Below are 10097 nucleotides of genomic sequence, written 5' to 3' on the forward strand. Positions count from 1 at the left end.
GCCACTCTGTAGCAGATCTGGACGTGTGGTGTGTTGCATTGACCTGCTGGAATTGCCCAGTCTGTCGCAGTGTACAATGAATAAGAATGGGTGTAGGTGATCAGACAGGATGCTCACGTACGTGTCACCCATCAGAGTCGCATCTAGACGTACCAGGGGTCCCACATCACTCCAACTGCACATGCCCCACACAATGGTGGCCAGCGAACGTGTTTGAGAACCGAAGAGTGTTATTGGAGCCACTCTGTAGCAGATCTGGACGTGTGGTGTGTTGCATTGACCTGCTGGAATTGCCCAGTCTGTCGCAGTGTACAATGGATAAGAATGGGTGTAGGTGATCAGACAGGATGCTCACGTACGTGTCACCCATCAGAGTCGTATCTAGACGTGTCAGGGGTCCCACATCACTCCAACTGCACATGCCCCACACAATGGTGGCCAGCGAACGTGTTTGAGAACCGAAGAGTGTTATTGGAGCCTCTCTGTAGCAGATCTGGACGTGTGGTGTGTTGCATTGACCTGCTGGAATTGCCCAGTCTGTCGCAGTGTACAATGAATAAGAATGGGTGTAGGTGATCAGACAGGATGCTCACGTACGTGTCACCCATCAGAGTCGTATCTAGACGTATCAGGGGTCCCACATCACTCCAACTGCACATGCCCCACACAATTACAGAGCCTCCACCAGCTTGACCAGTCTCCTGCTAATATGAAAATCCATGGATTCATGAGGATGTCTCCATACCCGTGCAAATCCATCCGCTCGATACAATTTGAAACGAGACTCGTCCGAACAGGCAACACGTTTCTAGTCATCAGCAGTCCAATGTCAGTGTCGACGGGTCCAGGCGAGGCGTAAAGCTTTGTGTCGTGCAGTCATCAAGGGCACACGAGTGGGTCTTCGGCTCCGAAAGCCCATATCGATGATGTTTCGTTGAATGGTCCAGCACTGAAATCTGCAGCAGTTTACGGCATGGCTACACCTGTCACTTTGAACAGTTCTCTTCATTCGTCGTTGGTCCCGTTCTTGCAGGACCTTTCTCCAACCTCGGCGATGTCGCAGATTTAATGTTTTACCAGATTCCTGATATTCACGGTACGTCCGTCAACTGGTCGTACAGGAAAATCCCCACTTTTTCCCTACAAATGAGATGCTGTGTGGCGACTATAGCACCAGCTTCATACTCAGTTACATGTTGATAGCGGCAATAAGCGATCTAACAACTCGCCAGACACTTGTTGTCTTTTATGGGCGTTGCCGACCTCAACGCCGTATTCCGCCTGTTTAGATATCCCCGTATTTGAATACGCATGTCTATACCAGTTTCTTTGGCGTATCAGTGTACAAAGATTAGGTGCGCCTGCTGCAAGATTGTAGCCGGCCGCGGTGGTCTAGCGGTTCAGGCGCTCAGTCCGGAACCGCGCGACTGCTACGGTCGCAGGTTCGAATCCTGCCTCGGGCATGGATGTGTGTGCTGTCCTTAGGTTAGTTAGGTTTAAGTCGTTCTAAGTTATAGGGGACTGATGACCACAGAAGTTAAGTCCCATAGTGCTCAGAGCCATTTGAACCATATTTTGCAAGATTGTAACTATGCTGGTGCGCAAAACTTAATGGCTAAATTAAGATTCGCGTGACTTGACACAGCCAAATAACAAAGCTCGATGAAACTAGGACCACAGGTACGAGGGGCGTCCAATAAGTAATGCAACATATTTTCTTTTGAAAGATAGTTATTTTTATTCAGGATTCCTATACACCGTGTTATTCCCCACTATTTTGGCTACAAAACCCTATTTTTCAACATAATCTCCGTTCAGTGCGACGGTCTTACGCCACCTTACTGGGAACATTTCTGTACTGCTTCCAGTCGAGTGCATAATTTATTGGACCAAACAGACAGGAGATGACAAATCCAGGTAAATCCAGGTTGTAGAATGGATGAGGAAAAACAGTCGAATGAAGTTTCGTGTGGTCCTCTCGGGTGCGCCGAGTTCTGTGAGACGTTGCGTTGTCATGGAGAAGGAGAAGTTCGTTTACATTTTAGTGGCGACGAAACGCTGACGTCGTTTCTTTGGTTGTAGCACAATACGCTTCAGAGTTGATCATTCCACCATGAGGCAGGACATCAATCAGAACAACACAATCAGAGCCCATAAGAACAACGCCATGCTTTACCGGGCGAGGGTTAGGCTTTAAACTTTTTCTTCGGTTGTGAGGTGCTGTGGCACTACTCCATGGATTGCCGTTCTTGTTGGGTCCTTCCTACTTCTCGAATACGGGGTGCCTAGGAAACCTGCTTTCTCGGTCGCTAGACAACAATTCAAGCAAGGCTGTTTAGGTTTTCTTATTGGCAACGTTACGTAGCGCTCTGTACGAAAATCACTGGCTGCGCTGTGTGCAGTCTGTGGCTAGTTTGCATTGTTGTCTGCCATTGTAGTGTTGGGCAGCGGCAGCTGGATGTGAACAGCACGTAGCGTTGCGCAGTTGGAGGTGAGCCGCCAGCAGTGGTGGATGTGGGGAGAGAGATGGCGGAGTTTTGAAAATTTTTAATACTGGATATTATGAACTACTATATATATATGATGACTGTTAAGGTAAATACATTGTTTGTTCTCTATTAAAATCTTTCATTTGCTAACTATGCCTACTAGTAGTTAGTGTCTTCCGTAGTTTGAATCTTTTATTTAGCTGGCAGTAGTGGCGATCGCTGCATTGCAGTAGTTGAGTAACGAAGATTTTTGTGAGGTAAGTGATTTGTTAAAGGTACAGGTTAATGTTAATCAGGGCCATTCCCTTGTACGGATTTCTGAAAGTCAGATTGCGTTGCGCTAAAAATATTGTGTGTCAGTTTAAGCACAGTCATGTATAAATTGTTCTAAGGGGACGTTTCAAGAACAACCCAATCAGAGCCCATAAGAACAACGCCATGCTTTACCGGGTGAGGGTGAGGCTTTAAACTTTTTCTTCGGTTGTGAGGTGCTGTGGCACTACTCCATGGATTGCCGTTCTTGTTGGGTCCTTCCTACTTCTCGAATATGGGGTGCCTAGGAAACCTGCTTTCTCGGATCGCTAGACAACAATTCAAGCAAATCGTATTGATGAATGTTTATTGTCGTTGTTCTGGTCTTCAGTCCAGAGACTGGTTAAATGCAGCTGTCCAGTACCTACTGCAACCTTCATCCTTCTGAATCTGCTTAGTGCATTCATCTCTTCGTCTCCCTCTACGATTTGTACCCTCCACGCTGCCCTATAGTACTAAATTGGTGATCCATTGGTGATCCTACCAATCGATCCCTTCTTCTAGTCAAGTTGTGCCACAAATTTGTCTCCTCCCCAATTCTATTCAATACCTCCTCATTAGTTATGCGATATACCCTCCTAATCTTCACCATTCTTCTGTAGCACCACATTTCGAAAACTTTTATTCTCTTCTTGTCCAAACTATTTATTGTCCACATTTCACTTCCATACATCGCTACACTCCATACAAATACATTCAGAAACGCCTTCCTGACGCTTAAATCTATACTCGATGTTAAAAAATTTCTCTTCTTCAGAAACGTTTTCCTTGCTACAGGGAGTCTACATTTTAAATCCTCTCTACTTCGAACATCATCAGTTATTTTGCTCCCCAAATAGCAGAACTCATGTACTACTTTATGTGTCTCATTTCCTAATGTAATTCCCTTAGCATCACCCGACTTAATTCGACTACACTCCATTATCCTCGTTTTGCTTTTGTTGATGTTCATCTTATATCCTCCTTTCAAGACACTGTCCATTCCGCTCAACTGCTCTTCCAGGTCCTTTGCTGTCTCTGACAGAATTACAATGTCATCGGGGAACCTCAAAGTTTATATCTCTTCTCCATGGATTTTAATTCCTACTCCGAATTTTTCTTTTGTTTCCTTTACTGCTTGCTCAGTATACAGATTGAATAAATTCGGTGATAGGCTACAACCCTGTCTCACTCCCTTCTCAACCACTACCTCCATTTCATGCCCCTCGACTCTTACAACAGCCATCTCGTTTCTGTACAAATTGTAAACAGCGTTGCACTCCCTGTGTTTGACCCCTTCCACCTTCAGAATTTGAAAGAGAGTGTTACATTGTCAAAAGCTTTCTCTAAGTCTTCTAATGCTAGAAACGTAAGTTTTCCTTTCCTTAATCTATCGTCTAAGGTAAATCGTAGGGTCAGTATTGCCTCACGTGTTCCAGTATTTCTACGGAACCCAAACTGATCCTCTCCGAGGTCGGCTTCTACTAGTTTTTCCGTTCGTCTGTAAAGAATTCGCGTTAGTACTTTGCAGCTGTGGCTTATTAAACTGATAGTTCGGTAATTTTCACATATGTCAACTCCTGCTTTCTTTGGGATTGCAATTACTATATTCTTCTTGAAATCTGAGGGTATTTCGCCCGTGTCATACATCTTGCTTACCACATGGTAGAGTTTTGTCAGGGCTGGCTCTCCCAAGGCTGTCGGTAGTTCTGATGGAATGTTGTCTATTCCTGGGGCCTTGTTTCGACTTAGGTCTTTCAGTACTCTGTCAAACTCTTCACATTACTTATGGTGTGGCATGTATGGTATGTTAACCGGGGACCTAGAAACGACGGAGAGGCTCCGTCCCCGTCGCAATAGCAGTGGTCCACAACCCCACGACGACTACCGCGGTCCACTTCACCCCTCCGCCGCCCCACACCGAACCCAGCCGGTGGACCACCCAGGAAACGTCTCACACCGACAGAGTGTAACTGAGGCGGAATAAGGGGAACCAGCCTTCATTCGCCGAGGCAGATGGAAAACCGCCTAAAACCATCCACAAGACCGGCCGGTTCACCGGACCTCGACACAAATCCGCCGGGCGGATTCGTGCTGGGAACCTGGTGTTCCTTCCCGCCCGGAAAGCCATGCGTTAGACCGCACGGCCAACCGGGCGGGCTTAAAGAAGAAGGACGAAGATGATGATGATGAGGTCCCATTCACCGAGGAGCATAGGGGACGATCCGGGAGACCCACACCGCTGACTAGGCAAGTTCCTAGCGGAGATGGTTTGCCATTGCTTTCCTCCGACTATAATGGGAATGAATGATGATGATCAAGACGATACAATAACACCCAGTCATCTCAAGGCAAGGAAAATCCCTGACCCCGCCGGGAATCGAACCTGGGACCCACTGCGCGGAAAGCGAGAACGCTACTACAAGACCACGAGCTGCGGAGTCACATTACTTAACTATGAGAATTTTCAATCGTGTGTCGTAAGCAATGGGCGACAGACAAAATAAGAAAATCTCAGTATGCACAACTCCTAATTGAAGTGAAACAATACAGTTCCCAAGTCGCTGCTGCAGAGCTCGTAAACGGCTGTCTTTAACTGGTCCGCGGCCAGGAGGCGCGGCGCTTATCTTCTCTCCGGCTAGAGGCCGCTGGTGTCTCGTCGTCGTCCTAGAGAGGGGTCGGTCAGCGTACTATTGGCTGACGTCTTCTTCACAGCCTGAAAGGTCTCTGTTGGATTCCTTTCATGTTAATTTCTTAAATCTGTTGTCATTTACTGCATGAATTCCTCTTCTAAATTTACTGTGGCGTTTCTGACTATCTGGGAGGAGACTGAGTAGTGGAACGTGTTACTTTTACACATAAACAAGAACGATCTGTCACACTACTATACTTTAAAAGACAGTTTATATGTAATTCATGTCACACAGTTTCATACGGAACCTACATCCGCTTTCTTTTATATACTGTATATGATAAGATACTGTCATCCCCCTTCCCTTCTGTGTGAGAGGATGAATGAGCAAATGTATTTCTAGTTGCATGCTTGAGGGTAGCAGGCAAGCCTGTCTGCTTGAGAACAGTAGGACCAACGTCGGAACAGGTAGCTACGCTTTCTAAAAGCAGAGAGGTTTCTATCCTTAGTATGGTCCTGTCTGTCTCTTGTCATGTTGGTATAGGAAGCTGCCCCTCTGGCCGCTTCCGTTTGTATTTGTGAGCCACCCTCAGAAAGGGACCAGGTCAGTCTGTCCGTGGCGAGCGTCTGAAGTGGTAAGATCTCCGGCTAAGCGCGTGTCTACTAAGTCCGTAGGACAATGGATTTCTTAAGTTCAGCCTAACTGAAAATTTAATCACCTTTATTTCAGGTTTAGCTCTAAAATATCTAATGTTATCTTAAATAGCAGCGCAGTGTAATTCTCGTGTGAAGTTCAGAATATATTCCGGTAGTTGCTTTGTCACTACTTTGTGAGTAAAGTGGAACCACGTGTTGATCAGTAACTCTAACTAAGATCACCAATCTTAAATGCGAGTGTGCGTGAGATTATAACATCTCGTCTTGACAATATTTTTCAATATAGCAACTTTTCTTTGTGTTCAACCCATGTGGGGTGTACTTTGTGAGACCACTACCACGTGCTTATATAATTGTTTGACCCGTCAGGTTAATAGTAAGACGTTAGTAATCAGTTCGAGGTTTTTCTTTTGAAAATTGCTTTTCGATCTAATTTATTTTGATTAGCAAAATTATTGTGGAGTTACACGCTTTGTGTAAACCAAGTTGACCACGTGAAGCATGTGGTGTAATCATCAAAGTAGCCCTCAGCTATTCTTTTTGGGAAGATTTCACAGAGAGTTAGTATGAAATTAGTATACCAGTGTGTGGTAATTACACGACGGACAGGATTGTGCTACGAATGTAACTTCTTTGGGTGAAAATTGAATCGGTTGGTTGTGGTTAATTTTCTCTTGCATATGTTTCAACGTTCTTCGTGTGTTATTTTATGAATGCAGTGTTGTACGCAGTCTCCCAATCTTGGCTCCCTATTTGATGTGTTCCGTAAGATTACAAACTCACATTTTCACAATCCTAAATAAGGCACCAGCTTAGTTATGACTCACGTTTAACATGCTGAAATTTCAATGATCAATGTTAAAATAAATTTCCAAATGTAAACTGATTTATTTCTTTTTATTTAAATTCCCTTTTATATATATATATATATATATATATATATATATATATATATATATATATATATCACTGGATGTTGTATAACTATTAAAAGATTATAATTAATGTTAGTCTGGTTGGGAATTTGGTAAGCTAGACTGGATACCTGGTGAAACAGTTGCCCAGTAATGCAAGGTTAACTTCCCCAGACAGCTCACAGCTTTTAACCCGCTTTTATTGTCTATCAGTTCCGCTTACACCACAAATTAAAGCGACAACGTTACATGCCCTCTCTGCCCTACCGTTCCTGACCGTCGTGCCAGCGCTTGACTTTTACGCCGGAACAGTTTTATTTCCGGTTCGAAGTGATAAACCCATGTTTTATCCCCTTTGAGCACGTTCGGCAAAAAATTGTCACTATCAGCCTTGTAAGTTGCAAGCAATCCCAGACAGATGGTCGTTCGTTGCTCTTCTATTAGGCGGCGAGGAATCCATCTGGCACACGCCTCTGAGTGCCCCAACTGCTGGACGAGTGTGTCAACACTAACGGGGACGTCTAGTTGAGGACAATGACTGACACCTCACCCTCATCGTGCTTTTGTTCACTGCCACATCACCGCAGACATTTTGCAAGCGCCTACGAATATCTGTAATGCTTCGGTTTCCCCGCCAAAAGAAACTCACTGACAGCTTTCTCCTAGGAGCGCAATGTGTTACAGACGCCATTGAAGGCTAAGTCTAGTGCCGCCCCCTATCGGAACATCATGAATCGGAAATTAGCTGAGAAAAAGAAGTGTTGCATTACCTACTGAATGCTCTTCGTAGAACGAACTGCTACAGCATAGTACAGAAGGCAACTGAAAGAAATACGCAGTGAAACGAACAGAAATGACACTCCTATTCAAAGGTTACAAATGAAAAGTCTTTGCGATTATGGCGGTCCCTTTGACAATGCAAAACGTGGGACATGGTTTTGAATAGTATGGGTAATCACCACGGACAGCAATGCATGCTCTGCAAGGTGCTCACATGCAGGCAACATGGTTCATACGGCGTTCCGTTTCTCGACCAGTGCAGTCGACAAGTGCAGGACGATCGTTGGTGCAACACATCTCCCCAATGCATCTACCACGTGATCGACGGGATTTAAGTCAGTGGGACCGGGCAGGTCAGAACATTCAGCCAATATGATCTCGTTCCAAGGGCTCCCTCATCTGCTCTACGATGCGGACACTCATTGTCATTCATAAATTTGAAGTCAGCGCCGATTGCATCCCTCAAGAGACGCATATGGAGAAGGAGTACAGTCTGGCACTGACGTTGAGTTTACTTTGTTCAAAGATTTGGAGGTCATTACTGCCCATGCAGCATTATACCTCCGACACCATAACATCTCGATCAGGAAAACGATCGTCTCTGACAGTGGGGTCCTGGGTGCATTAAGTGCTCACACCTCTCCATATGTGAGGATACATCCAGCTTTGTCCAAAATGAACGCCTTGGCTGTTCAGTAGTCAACTGCACTGGTGGAGGAATGCAGCTACCTGCCACAAGAAGACCTTACCAATGTTGTGGGAGACTAAGCATCGCTGTCTGTGGAGATGGTTGGTTGGCTTTGGGGAAAGAGACCAAACAGCGAGGTCATCGGTCTCATCGGATTAGGGAAGGAAGTCGGCCGTGCCCTTTCAGAGGAACCATCCCGACATTTGCCTGGAACGATTTAGGGAAATCACGGAAAACCTAAATCAGGATGGCCGGACGCGGGATTGAACCGTCGTCCTCCCGAATGCGAGTCCAGTGTGCTAACCACTGTCTGTGGAGATCACACACTCTATTAAGAGCCCTCTCCTGCCTTTCGTAATGTCCAGGGGAACATAATAAATCACGATGGTCTCAGTGTAATTATTGTTATTGAAAAAAAGTATAATTTCTGGTGGGCTTATTGCGTATTTCAGGCTCATCCAAGAATTGCACCTGGCGGGAGCTGCCGCGTTCCGCGGGCGCAAGGCAGTGTAGTTCAGCGCTCCGTTCGCGACCGTGTGTCGCTAGTGTCAGCATAGGAGCGAGAGAGACAGCTGAGGAGCGAGTGAGACCGCACAGTGCTGCTCTGCGCTGGACTGTCCCGCGGTCAGACCCAACGTAAACAAAATAACAAAGGAAGCGCAGCACTGTAGCATTGGTTGATGAGCTCTAAAACAAGCAAACCATTTACTGTTTAGGTAACAATTAATATTCGTGTGGCAGAATTACTACCCGAAGCTTTAGAAAACAATATCCAAGACAAGAATCGAAGAGCAGCTTAGTTGCCAGAATGAGATTTTCACTCTGCAGCGGAGTGTGCGCTGATATGAAACTTCCTGGCAGATTAAAACTGTATGCCCGACCGAGACTTGAACTCGGGACCTTTGCCTTTCGCGGGCAAGTGCTCTACCAACTGAGCTACGGAAGCACGACTCACGGCCGGTACTCACAGCTTTACTTCTGCCAGTACCTCGTCTCCTACCTTCCAAACTTTACAGAAGCTCTCCTGCGAACCTTGCAGAACTAGCACTCCTGAAAGAAAGGAGTGCTAGTTCTGCAAGGTTCTCAGGAGAGCTTCTGTAAAGTTTGGAAGGTAGGAGACGAGGTACTGGCAGAAGTAAAGCTGTGAGTACCGGGCGTGAGTCGTGCTTCGGTAGCTCAGTTGGTAGAGCACTTGCCCGCGAAAGGCAAAGGTCCCGAGTTCAAGTCTCGGTCGGGCATACAGTTTTAATCTGCCAGGAAGTTTCATATCAGCGCACACTCCGCTGCAGAGTGAAAATCTCATTCTGGAAACATCCCCCAGGCTGTGGCTAAGCCATGTCTCCGCAATATCCTTTCTTTCAGGAGTGCTAGTTCTGCAAGGTTCGCAGGAGAGCTTCTGTAAAGTTTGGAAGGTAGGAGACGAGGTACTGGCAGAAGTAAAGCTGTGAGTACCGGGCGTGAGTCGTGCTTCGGTAGCTCAGTTGGTAGAGCACTTGCCCGCGAAATGCAAAGGTCCCGAGTTAGAGTCTCGGTCGGGCACACAGTTTTAATCTGCCAGGAAGTTTCACAGCAGCTTAGTTGTTTTCTAATCCACAGTTTGATTCTATTAGTATTGCACATGCGCACTCGACATATGTACAGTAGGC

At 46.0% G+C, this 10097-nt stretch overlaps 1 non-coding gene across 1 annotated transcript; it reads left to right on the plus strand.

Annotated features, from left to right (window-relative positions):
- Positions 1-9615: 9615 nt before the first annotated feature.
- Positions 9616-9690, plus strand: Trnas-cga (transfer RNA serine (anticodon CGA)). The gene has a single exon. It is a non-coding gene; the product is annotated as a tRNA-Ser (tRNA).
- Positions 9691-10097: the final 407 nt, after the last annotated feature.

This window comes from Schistocerca cancellata, chromosome 1 (genome assembly GCF_023864275.1).
Source record: "Schistocerca cancellata isolate TAMUIC-IGC-003103 chromosome 1, iqSchCanc2.1, whole genome shotgun sequence".
NCBI lineage: Eukaryota > Metazoa > Arthropoda > Insecta > Orthoptera > Acrididae > Schistocerca > Schistocerca cancellata.